Source organism: Ipomoea nil, unplaced genomic scaffold (genome assembly GCF_001879475.1).
Source record: "Ipomoea nil cultivar Tokyo-kokei standard unplaced genomic scaffold, Asagao_1.1 scaffold0327, whole genome shotgun sequence".
Classification (NCBI taxonomy): domain Eukaryota; kingdom Viridiplantae; phylum Streptophyta; class Magnoliopsida; order Solanales; family Convolvulaceae; genus Ipomoea; species Ipomoea nil.
In genome coordinates, this window is record NW_017616755.1 from 1,278,289 (window position 1) to 1,289,639 (window position 11,351).

The 11,351-nt window shown below is 33.1% G+C and overlaps 1 pseudogene; it reads left to right on the forward strand.

The window, feature by feature from the left end:
- Positions 1-11,007, forward strand: part of LOC109171668 — a 19,485-nt pseudogene extending 8,478 nt beyond the window's left edge.
- Positions 11,008-11,351: the final 344 nt, after the last annotated feature.

Sequence of the window (11,351 nt, forward strand, 5' to 3'; positions counted from 1 at the left end):
ATTGTAGAAGAAAATCCTATAAGAAAATCTTACTAAAGTCAACTACTAGAAATCAAGTAATTTGACTCAAATATCTATTATACAAAAAATACTTATCTTTTTCAATTTCTTTCTATAATCCTTAATGTTGTTTTCAATCACATTGTAAGTCTTGTGCTATCTGAAAATCCAATCTGAAATCCATTAGGCCAAACAGTCATAATGTTAAATCCAAACTAGACTTTAACATGTTAAATACATACCAGGCCACTGTTTAAAGCATCAATTATATCACCTTTAGGTGTAGGGTAGTTACACCTGCAGTAAATTAAATATTCTATAAGCAAAATAGCATTAAGCAATCAACTCGGTATAAATTTATTCAGTACAATATATTTTATCTACTTACAATCTGTTTATCTCACTTTTAGGGGCAATCGTCTTAAGTGTACTGTTTGGGATCAACATGTTGATACAGCCATGCATTATTTCAAGACCCACGTGGAAGGGCCTTTGATTGTTTTACTCCAACTCTGTCGAGCAAAGAAAGTGGATAGTAAGTGCATGATAACTTATTCATTAACATCTAATTCATTATATTTTAACAAATTTCTGTTTCTAATGTGTAGATGAATTCAGAATTTCATCCTCCTACAATGCAACACAGTTATGGTTTAATCACTCTTGCAGTGAATTTCAGGAATTTAAAGACAGGTAATTCCACATAAATTGTATTTTGAAGCAACTTTCCTAGATCAACATGTTCACTGTTTTTTTTTCTTTAATCTGCAGTTTGAAAGTTGATACCAGGCCACCTTTAAGTGTGCAAACTGTGTCTCACATTTCCTATGGAAGTGCTGCAGAAAGTTCAAAATCTCCTATGATAGTTACTACTATCGAGGATCTGTATGAAAGAGCCGAGGTACAATTTAACTTAGATTAATCTTAACATTCTATTTTGATCTTTTTAATCCTAATTTTTCAATTTTATTTAATTTGAACGAATAGGAAGGCTACTACTGGGTTCCTAGAAGGATTGTTTCTGTGGAGAGTACTCCAAATTGGTATTACCATTCATGCAGGAGTGAGGGATGCTTTAGAAAATTGCACTTGAAGAGTGGGGCTCTACAATGCCTAAAATGTGGCAAAACATGGCAGGAGGGAAACCTAAGGTACAGGATGATTGTGAGGGTAGGAGATAAGACCACTGATGCTCCTTTTCTGTTGTGGGACAAGGAGTGCTGCGAAATTGTTGGAAAGACTGCATTTGATCTAAGGAGCAAATACTCTAAGGTATTTTTTAGACAACAAACAAAAGAAGATGACTATACAGTTTTGTTGAGTGTATTTTTTTTTTGATGAAAGTGTTTGTATTTAACCACTTTTATTTTTTTCCAGGATGGGTCTCCTCTCCCAACTAGTATGGAAGAGGTCCGTAATAAGGCTATGGTCTTCAAGATTTCTGCTAAGAATGATCACTTCAAGAATAAAGCAATAGCTATACCTGTGGTTGCAATAGCACATGATTCAGACTTAGTTGCTCATTACTGCCCCTGTTTAAGTGATGATCAAGATCAGCTATCAAGGATGCTAAATGAAGATGATCAAGATGCAGAGTCTGATGTAAGTATTTAAGTAATGGTCACTTGATTGAATAAACTAGATACTTAATGGTCTAACTAATTGTTGGTTCTTATTTATAACAGGAATCTGAATCGGGTGATGAGGCAAGCAGTCCCAATCCTACTCAGGCTAAGAAGCAAAAGCTGGATGAACAAGAAGAGCCACTGGAGCCAGTGTCATCAAAGAGGAACTTACTTGATCAATTTTCATCCAGTAGAGATGCAAAGAAAACAAAGACTGTTTTGGTTAAATAGGAGAAAATTTAATCTTCTGTTGTGTGATTAAATGATGGACAAAGATGATTGAATTTTGGTGATTTGGGTGGACATTGTTTTTGTAAGCAGGATTTTGATAATATGTACTCCTAAGTACATATTATGTGTTATTGGTCATTGTTTGCCATAGACATTAGGCACTTTTTATAAGTGCTTTCTTATGATACTGTTTAAAAGGATATTTCTATGCTTTATACTATGTTTTGTCTATTTTCCTAACTCATTGCAGGTATGCTATAGACATTAGACACTTTGTATAAGTGCTTTGTTATGATACTCTTATAAATGATTTTTGTAAGCTTTATACTATGATTTGTCTATTTTCCTAACTCATTGCAGGTATGAACATGTAGAGATCAGGTAGCATGCACAAGCACAGAATGATAAAGAAGGCTAATGGCAGTGGATTTAAATAATGTACTTATTTGTTAGGGATAGTAATTCTCATGTTGTGGTCCTTGAACTTTCAGTCCACCTGAAATAAAGGAATTTGTACTTATATCAGTTCCAAAAGTGTACTGTGTAAATTGTGTTTGTCTTTTAATTGAATGAATACTAAAGCTATGATTACCATTTGTTACCTTAGACACATATTTTACTTCAATATCACCTGTTGAGCTTTAAAATCTTTTCAGGACATTATACAATAGTCATATGCCTATAAAGGCAAATACAATTCAAACCAAATTCAATATCACCTGTTGAGCAAATCAAAATCTTTGTAACATTAGTTACAAAGTCAGCCAACATTTAAAGTTGAACCAACCCAATAATATCATACAAAACAGTTAGAATATCAAATTTAAATGTCTATAAAGGCAAATCCAATTCAAACCCAATCGTTTTTCCTACATCTCAAAGTCAAGTTATCTTTATCAAAACATCTTTATCAAGAAATTCAAATAAGGACTACAACTAAAGTTCAAAGTCAAGTTATCTTTATCAAAACATTTTAGCCAATAAAAACTGCAATGAGTTAAAGAAAAAAAGTCTATACCAGTTGTGCCAACATACAGTATATATATTCAAAAAGATACTGAAGAGACAGAATATGAGACAGATTAAGTAGTTCTGTAGTGTATTAATTAGATAACAATATGAAGTAAACTCTTTATCAGATATGGAAATCCTAAAGATCAATCAAATACTCGAATAAAAGCTTCAATAAAGAAATAGAATGAAAATTGAACTCAAAGTTATAGTTATCAGAAGTATAACACTAAAGAAATAGAATGAAAACTACGAGATACACAGTAATTGTTTTCCTCTAATGATTTAGGGAATAAAAACGATCTGTTCTCATATTACACAGGTTGCACCCTTGATTTGATGCAAAGCGACAGATAGTTTATAAATTACAGAGGTTAGATAAGCATATTGTAAACTACTAATGGAAATTCCCATCAAGATTGTGAAATCTGGACAACAAGGTTAGCCCGTTAAGTCTGTACACCATAACGCCTTCATTCGTGGTCTTTGGCAGTACTGAAATTCAATACTGAACTTTTTTCCACTCCAAAAGGTTTAATAGTACACTTAGAGGAAAACGGGAACTCTGAAATCTAATGGCATCAGAATTTCATATCATCATGTGCCATTTCCTTTAAAACAAATGTTACATTCTGAGTAAATTAATTAAAATAGAATTAAAGTCTATTCAAAAACAGAAAATAATAAGAAAAATAAACATTGATTCAAAAAGACAATTGGATCTGAAATTGTATAACAAAATACACATATACTAATTAGGTGATTATTGGAATCAAAACTGTTTTCAAGGAAATGGCAGGATTAATGCTGGGAATAAATCCTATCTTTTCAATATGTGTCTTTTCTGCTTCCCAATAGAAATAATCATTAATAAAGGAACAGCAAAATTCTAGGGAATTTCATTTTTCTTTAATGTTTTACACTCACATACAATCAGATATTCACATTTAAATGCAGAGTACACCATTCATTTTAAACTAAACTCACTACTGTCAGAAAAACACTTACCAAACGTTAAGCAGTTCAAATCCATGAGGAAGTTAACTAAATCAACTGTCATCGGCTCTAAAAGGAAGGATACAATTTCAAATAAAGGTACGCTACTGATGAACATTCATCAAAACTTCTATTACTGTCACAGTTTCTGAATCAACAAAAGATTTTATTCTCCTATTCATATTGAAATTTTTTTATCATGCAATTACAAATCTGTCGAACAAGGATAACCATATATTAGGGGTAAGTTAAAAAGAATTATTTATCATCAATTATAGGAAAGCTACACATTAGAGACTGCAAATTAAAAACAATCAAGTGCAGAGTTTAGACAAATTCACCTAGGTTAAAACCCTTCCTATACAGACATACAGTTTAGCATACATAATTCGAATTGAAAATCGATTTACATCTAGATTTTTTGGGCAAAAATAGTAAAGATTAATTAAGTTTGAGTACGAAAAATACTTACCTTCATTCGATTGTTTAGCTCCATGAAAAGAAACCCTACTGCGAAGGTTGACGCAATTGTAAATTAGCCCGGCTGCGTACATCCATAGCTATGTAATACAGATCGAGGGTTTCTCTAGGTTGCATCCGTAGAAACAACCAAGCATAGAAGTAGATCTAGGGTTTCGCCCAGTTCCATCTCTCACTCGAACCCAATCACAGTATAGGCTGCGATCTAATCAAGAAGGAGTTTCGTTTATAAGGGCGATTTCAATTTCAGACGCCATTAACGTCTAAAATTGAAAGAGATTAGATCGATAGATAGAGAGAGATATCGAGAGATAGACAGAGTGATGACATCGTAGAGAGAAGACAATGCGTAGACAGTGGGAGTGATGATCAGATGGTGTCCAGAAGTGAGACTTCTGGACACTTTGATCCTTTTTATTTTTTTATTTTTTTATTTTTTGGTTATATATATATATATATGTATATATATATATATATATATATATATATATATATATATATATATATATATATAGAATTCTTATTTATGGTTAAATTCTATATAGGTAGTGGAATATATTATTTTAATATGCTTATTATGTACATATGCTTCTTTATATAGTACGATATTCATTTTTGTTAAATCAATCTTATGTATTGTGTTTATTGTATTTAAAAGGTAGTATTTAATTGTAATTTTTGTTAAATAATAATTTTTGTTAAATCAATATTGTTAAATAAACATATATATTTTAATTTTTGAACTAAAATAGTTTATAAATAATATATTTTATATAATCATTGGATTAACTATATCTACATCAATAATTATATTACTACTTATTTATTTTTTTGGTTATAAGATATTTATTGTTTTTATGTCAGAAAATGATGGTACGGAAATTGGAACATTCAACACGCCGAAACGAATTGCGATTGGTGGTAATTACTTTCTTTCTAATTGCAATGTCGGTGCTATGGTATAGTACATTTAATTTAAAGTTTTTATATTATCTTCGTATATTAATGTTAGCATTTTGGAATTTTTTTGTTTAGAGTGTTCAATTGCAGTGGAATTGTCAAGTGGTAGATCTTAGCTTACATGTGTCAATGCAACACCTCAAAATAAGAGCCGTCTTACTGGGACACAGTGTGGAGGTCTTTCAAGACAATCTTTCAACGTATACAATGGTATGAGACGTTATATATCTATACAAGTTTGATTGTTTTTTCAATTTTATTGATATGTTTTATTGTTAAATATGTTTAATATGCTTATATTAGAGGATATGCTTATTTATATAGGACGATTTTTAGATTTGTCATGAAAACAATACGTTTTGTGCTGAGAGTATTTGAATTAGGGCTGTTACATATATAACCCTTTTATTTTGGCGGTAATTTAGTTTATTTAATGTAACACATGTAATCTGTATGCATTGCTTTATTAGTAATTCTTTAATTGATTGTCTTATTGGACAGAAAATGCAACATTCAACACACCGAATGTATCTTTTATTGATGGTTAGCGCTTTCATTTTAAATGCAATGTCGGTAGTATGGTATAGTACGTTTTATTTTAATTATTTATATTATTATATATTAATGTGTGATTTTTGTAATTTTGTTGTTTAGAGTGTTCAGTTGCAATACAACCGGCAAGTGATAGATCTCAACTTACATGTGTTAATTCAACATCTCAAACTAAAAAGTGTTTTGCCAGCGGACAAATTAGAGGTCTTTCTAAACAATTTTCTACAATAAATTATATATATTTAAGCATTTAATATACTATATTTTGAATTTTTATTTGAGATTTAAAACAATTTTTTTTTATAGTTTTACAAAATATTACTCAATCAATGACATCCCAATCTAAAGTGCTCGAAAGTACCCCTATGGTGTCCAATGAAAGTCGAGGGCCTTTGCATACTCTAACAAATGGTAAAGTTTCTAGATGAATTTAATTCTTTTTTAAAAGTCAATTATTATAAATTGCTTTATGAAATTTAACATTTCTTTTCATCTTATAGTTCAAACAACAAGATCGTGCGTTGTTGATTACAATACCTCCTCACCAAAGGTTTAAATGCAACGTGGTTTGATGTCAGCATTTAATAGTGTTGTCCATGATACACCATCAAACTCTACAAATGGAGATGGTGAGTATAGATACGATTAAAAACCTTTATTATCTAAACATAGTAATAACATTTGTTTTTTTGGTAGATTATTACAGTGATCTTGGTGATCAAACGTACTCGTGCGATCACTGTGGAGCTATGTTTTGGTTAGAGGAGCGAGTTAATAAATCTAGCGGTGTTCGAAATTCGAAATATTCTCTATGCTGCAGTCATGGCAAGATAAAGTTGTCGCATCCGAATATTCCACCTATGGCAATCAGGCAGTTGTTCTTTAACCAGGATCAAAAGAGTACCCATTTCTTGAAGAACATTCGGTCCTTCAACAATATGTTTTGCTTTACTTCCATGGGTGGAAAAATTGACAGGACTGTCAACAATGGTAGTGCACCCCTGACTTTCAGGTTACATGGTCAAAACTTCCACTTAATGGGTAGTTTACTACCACAATCTGGTGAAAGACCAAAGTTTGCTCAATTATATATTTATGATACTCAAAATGAGATACAAAATCGTCTAACTGTACTTGGGTAAGTTATGTACGCTTCTTTAATTCAAAGAAATGAACATCATTTTTTATATAAAATAGATTATGAAATTGTATGTGTTTCTTTCTTTCAAACAGGGCAGATGAGTCAACAAATACGATGCATCGTGAAATTGTGAAAGACATCAAGGATGCACTGGATGAAAATAATGTTTTGGTCAAGAGTTTTAGGATGGCCAAATCAGAGATGGAAAGTAATCATAGAGCTGATATTAAAATCAAACTCATTGGTAAAAGGAGCAAGGATGCAAGGACATATAACTTGCCACAGGTTGGGGAGGTGGCGACATTGATTGTTGGTGATTTAGATCCAAACATGGGAGAAAGAGATATATTGGTGGAGTCTAAAGCTGGTCATTTTCAAAGAATAACTGAATTAAATCCAGCATATCTCCCACTGCAGTACCCACTACTATTTCCTTATGGTGAAGATGGATACAGAGACGATATACAGTTTAATAATGTTGAAGGCCGGAGTTCAAATGCACGGAGTAAACTTAGCCCAAGAGAGTATTTTTCATTCCGTTTGCAAGATAGGTTGAATGAAATGTCAACATTGCTATATGCTAGACGATTGTTTCAACAATATTTTGTTGATGCTTATACCATGATAGAATCAGGACGCTTGGTTTATATTAGGTCTCATCAAAAGTCACTTCGGTGTGAATCATACAAATGTTTAACAGATGCGTTAACACGTGGTGAGGTAGATCCTACTTCCCAAGGAAAGCGCATTATTTTGCCATCGAGTTTTACAGGAGGTGCAAGATATATGGTGCAAAATTACCAAGATGCAATGGCGATTTGTAGATGGATCGGGTATCCAAGTCTATTTATTACATTCACGTATAATCCTAAGTGGCCTGAGATTGAAAGATTTTTACAACCAAGGAAACTCAAAGCTGAAGATAGGCCAGATATAGTATGCCGTGTGTTTAAAATGAAATTAAATGCACTCATAAAAGACATTAAGAAGGAGAAGATTTTTGGACTTGTGGATGCAGGTAATTTATGTGATTTTATAAATATTACCGAATATATTTCATTTTTACGTATACTTAAAATAATTGACAATTTTTTGGGGGTCTAATTTCACAATCTACGTATTTGCAGTAATTTACACCATTGAATTTCAGAAAAGGGGATTGCCACATGCTCACATTTTGATATTCTTGAGCAAGATTAACTCTTACCCTAATCCTAAAGATATTGACATGATCATATCTGCTGAAATTCCAAGTCAATTGTGCGACCCTGAGTATTATAAAGCTGTAGAAGAATTTATGATTCACGGTCCATGTGGTGCAGCGAGGAAGAACTCACCTTGCATGATAAATGGTATTTTCTCTAAATTCTTCCGCAAAAAATTTGTTGAAAACTCAATAGTGGATTTCGATGGATATCCAATCTATCGGCGTCGAGATAATGGTCGTACAATACGGAAGAATGGGATTGACCTTGATAGTAGATATGTTGTGCCACACAATAGACATTTGCTTATGAAGTACAAGGCTCATATTAATGTGGAGTGGTGCAACCAATCTAGATCAATAAAGTACTTATTCAAGTACGTCAACAAAGGGAATGATAGGGTTACAGCTGAATTCTACAACAGTGGGGTGGAAGAATCTACTGGGAAAATTGTAGATGAAATCAAGATGTACTATGACTGTAGATATATTTCACCCCCTGAGGCTGCGTGGCGGATTTTTGGGTTTGACATACAATTTATGAACTCATCTATTGAGCGATTGAGTTTCCATCTTCCAAATGAGCAATCAATAATATTTCATGACGACGATTTGGTCTATGATGTGGTAAATCGACCAACAGTAGCTCAAAGCATGTTTACTGCCTGGTTTGAGGCTAATAAAAAGTATGCAGCAGGGAGGCAGTTGACTTATTCAGAAATGCCAACCAAATTTGTTTGGAAGAATGATAAAAGAGAATGGCAACCTAGGCAAAGAAATTGGGCAATTGGGCGAATCTTTTATGTGCCACCAAATACTGGTGAGATCTTTTATCTTAGGTGTTTACTTAATATAGTTCGTGGACCGACTTCATTTGATGAGATTAAAAAGGTCGATGGTGTTCAATACAATTCATTTAGAGATGCGTGTTATGCCCGCGTATTAATCGAAGATGATAAAGAGTATATTGATGCAATCACTGAGGCATCAACGTGGTCTTTAGCAAGTTCACTACGAAAGTTGTTTGTTACCCTTTTAACATCCAGTTCGATGTCCAAACCAGAAAATGTTCAGGAGATGGTTTGGCAATACTTATCAGATGATGCTGAATATGTTTATAGAAGGAACCTCTCAATCTCAGGTATAATTTATTTTAATATTATTATTAAAATCTGTGTTTAAAAGCATTACATCTTACATTTGTTTTTTATTTTGTAGATTTAAATATGAATGAATCTCAAAAAAAGAATTTTGCGCTGCTTGAAATGGAGAAATTCTTGAATGCTTGGAACAAATCTCTATCAGATTACCCACCTATGCCAATGCCAGATGGAAACAATGATTGGTTTTGTGGTAACAGGTTGGTGTTAGAGGAAATGTCATATGATAGGGAAGCTCTAATGCATCAACATAATTCGTTGCATCCGAAACTAACTGATGAACAGCTACTCATATACAATAAGGTGATGGGAGATGTTGAAACTGAGAAAGGTGGAATGTATTTCGTATATGGTTACGGTGGAACAGGAAAAACATTTTTGTGGAAGACAATTTCAGCAGGTTTACGATCCAAAGGCGAGGTCGTTCTAAACGTAGCATCAAGCGGTATAGCTTCGTTGCTGCTACCTGGAGGTAGGACTGCACACTCCAGGTTTGCTATACCGCTTAGTGTTAATGAAGATTCCACTTGCAACATCAAGCAAGGCAGTCCACTTGCTGAATTGATAATCAAATCCAAATTAATAATTTGGGATGAAGCTCCGATGATGCACAAACATTGCTTTGAAGCATTGGATCGCATAATGAGAGATTTAATGCGTTTCAAGAATTCAAGGAGCTCAACAATGACATTTGGAGGGAAAACAGTGGTGTTGGGTGGAGACTTTAGACAAATTCTACCCGTTATTCCGAAAGGTACTAGACAAGATATAATACAAGCCAGCATTAATTCATCCTACTTGTGGAATAATTGTGAAGTTCTTCGTCTAACGAAGAATTTAAGATTGCGAGGTGTTACTAATGAAGACGATGTTGAGAAGTTAGATAGTTTTGCCAAGTGGATTGCGGATTTAGGTGATGGTAATCTTGGTGAAGACAACGATGTTGATTGCAATATAATAATGTCGTCTTCCATTGTATTAGAAAATGAGGTTGATCCTATCAAACAAATTGTTGAAAGCACATTCCCTGAATACCGTTCTGGCAACATGGATGAAAGACAATTAGAGAATAGAGCTATATTAGCTCCAACATTAGAGGTTGTTGACGAGGTCAATGAATACATGAATGATATTAATCAAGCTGCATCAAGGACATACTTGAGTTGTGATTCTGTTTGCAAGGCTGAGGCAAACTTTGATATGCAATCTCAGGTACACACAACAAAATTTTTAAATAGCTTGAGGTGCTCAGGTGTACCAAACCACTCTTTAACGCTGAAAATTGGAACTCCAGTTATGCTGTTGAGAAATATAGATCACTCGATGGGGTTGTGCAATGGTACAAGGTTAATAGTAACACAATTGGGAAATCATGTTATTGAGGGGAAAATCATAGCTGGCAATAACGCAGGTACAAAGGTTTTGATACCAAGGCTATCTTTGACTCCTTCAGACCCAAGATTTCCATTCAAGTTTCAAAGAAAACAGTTCCCACTTATGTTATCATATGCAATGACAATCAACAAAAGTCAAGGTCAAACAATTTCACATGTGGGTTTGTTATTGAAAAAACCTGTTTTTAATCATGGCCAATTATATGTTGTAGTCTCTCGGGTCAGTAATCCGGATGGTCTTAAGGGGTCTTAATTTGTGGGGAATCTAGAGGTCTTCTAAACAAGACTCAAAATGTAGTTTATAAAGAAATCTTTAATAATTTGTAATTGTTTTATTTATGTAATAATAAAATATTATATTTTGTGTATTTGTGACGTCTATAACCTTATTGACCATATATCATGAATAAAACAATTTTTAATATATTTCACCATAATAACATGGCCGTGCATCGCACGGGTGCAACTACTAGTTACTAATAGAACTAATAAGCTGGAAAAAAATTGATAGAGAAATTGTTAATGTTAACTATTGATGTGATTTAGTGCTTACTGCATATCTAAGAATATGTTGTAGCTACTCGTCTTTGAATCCTG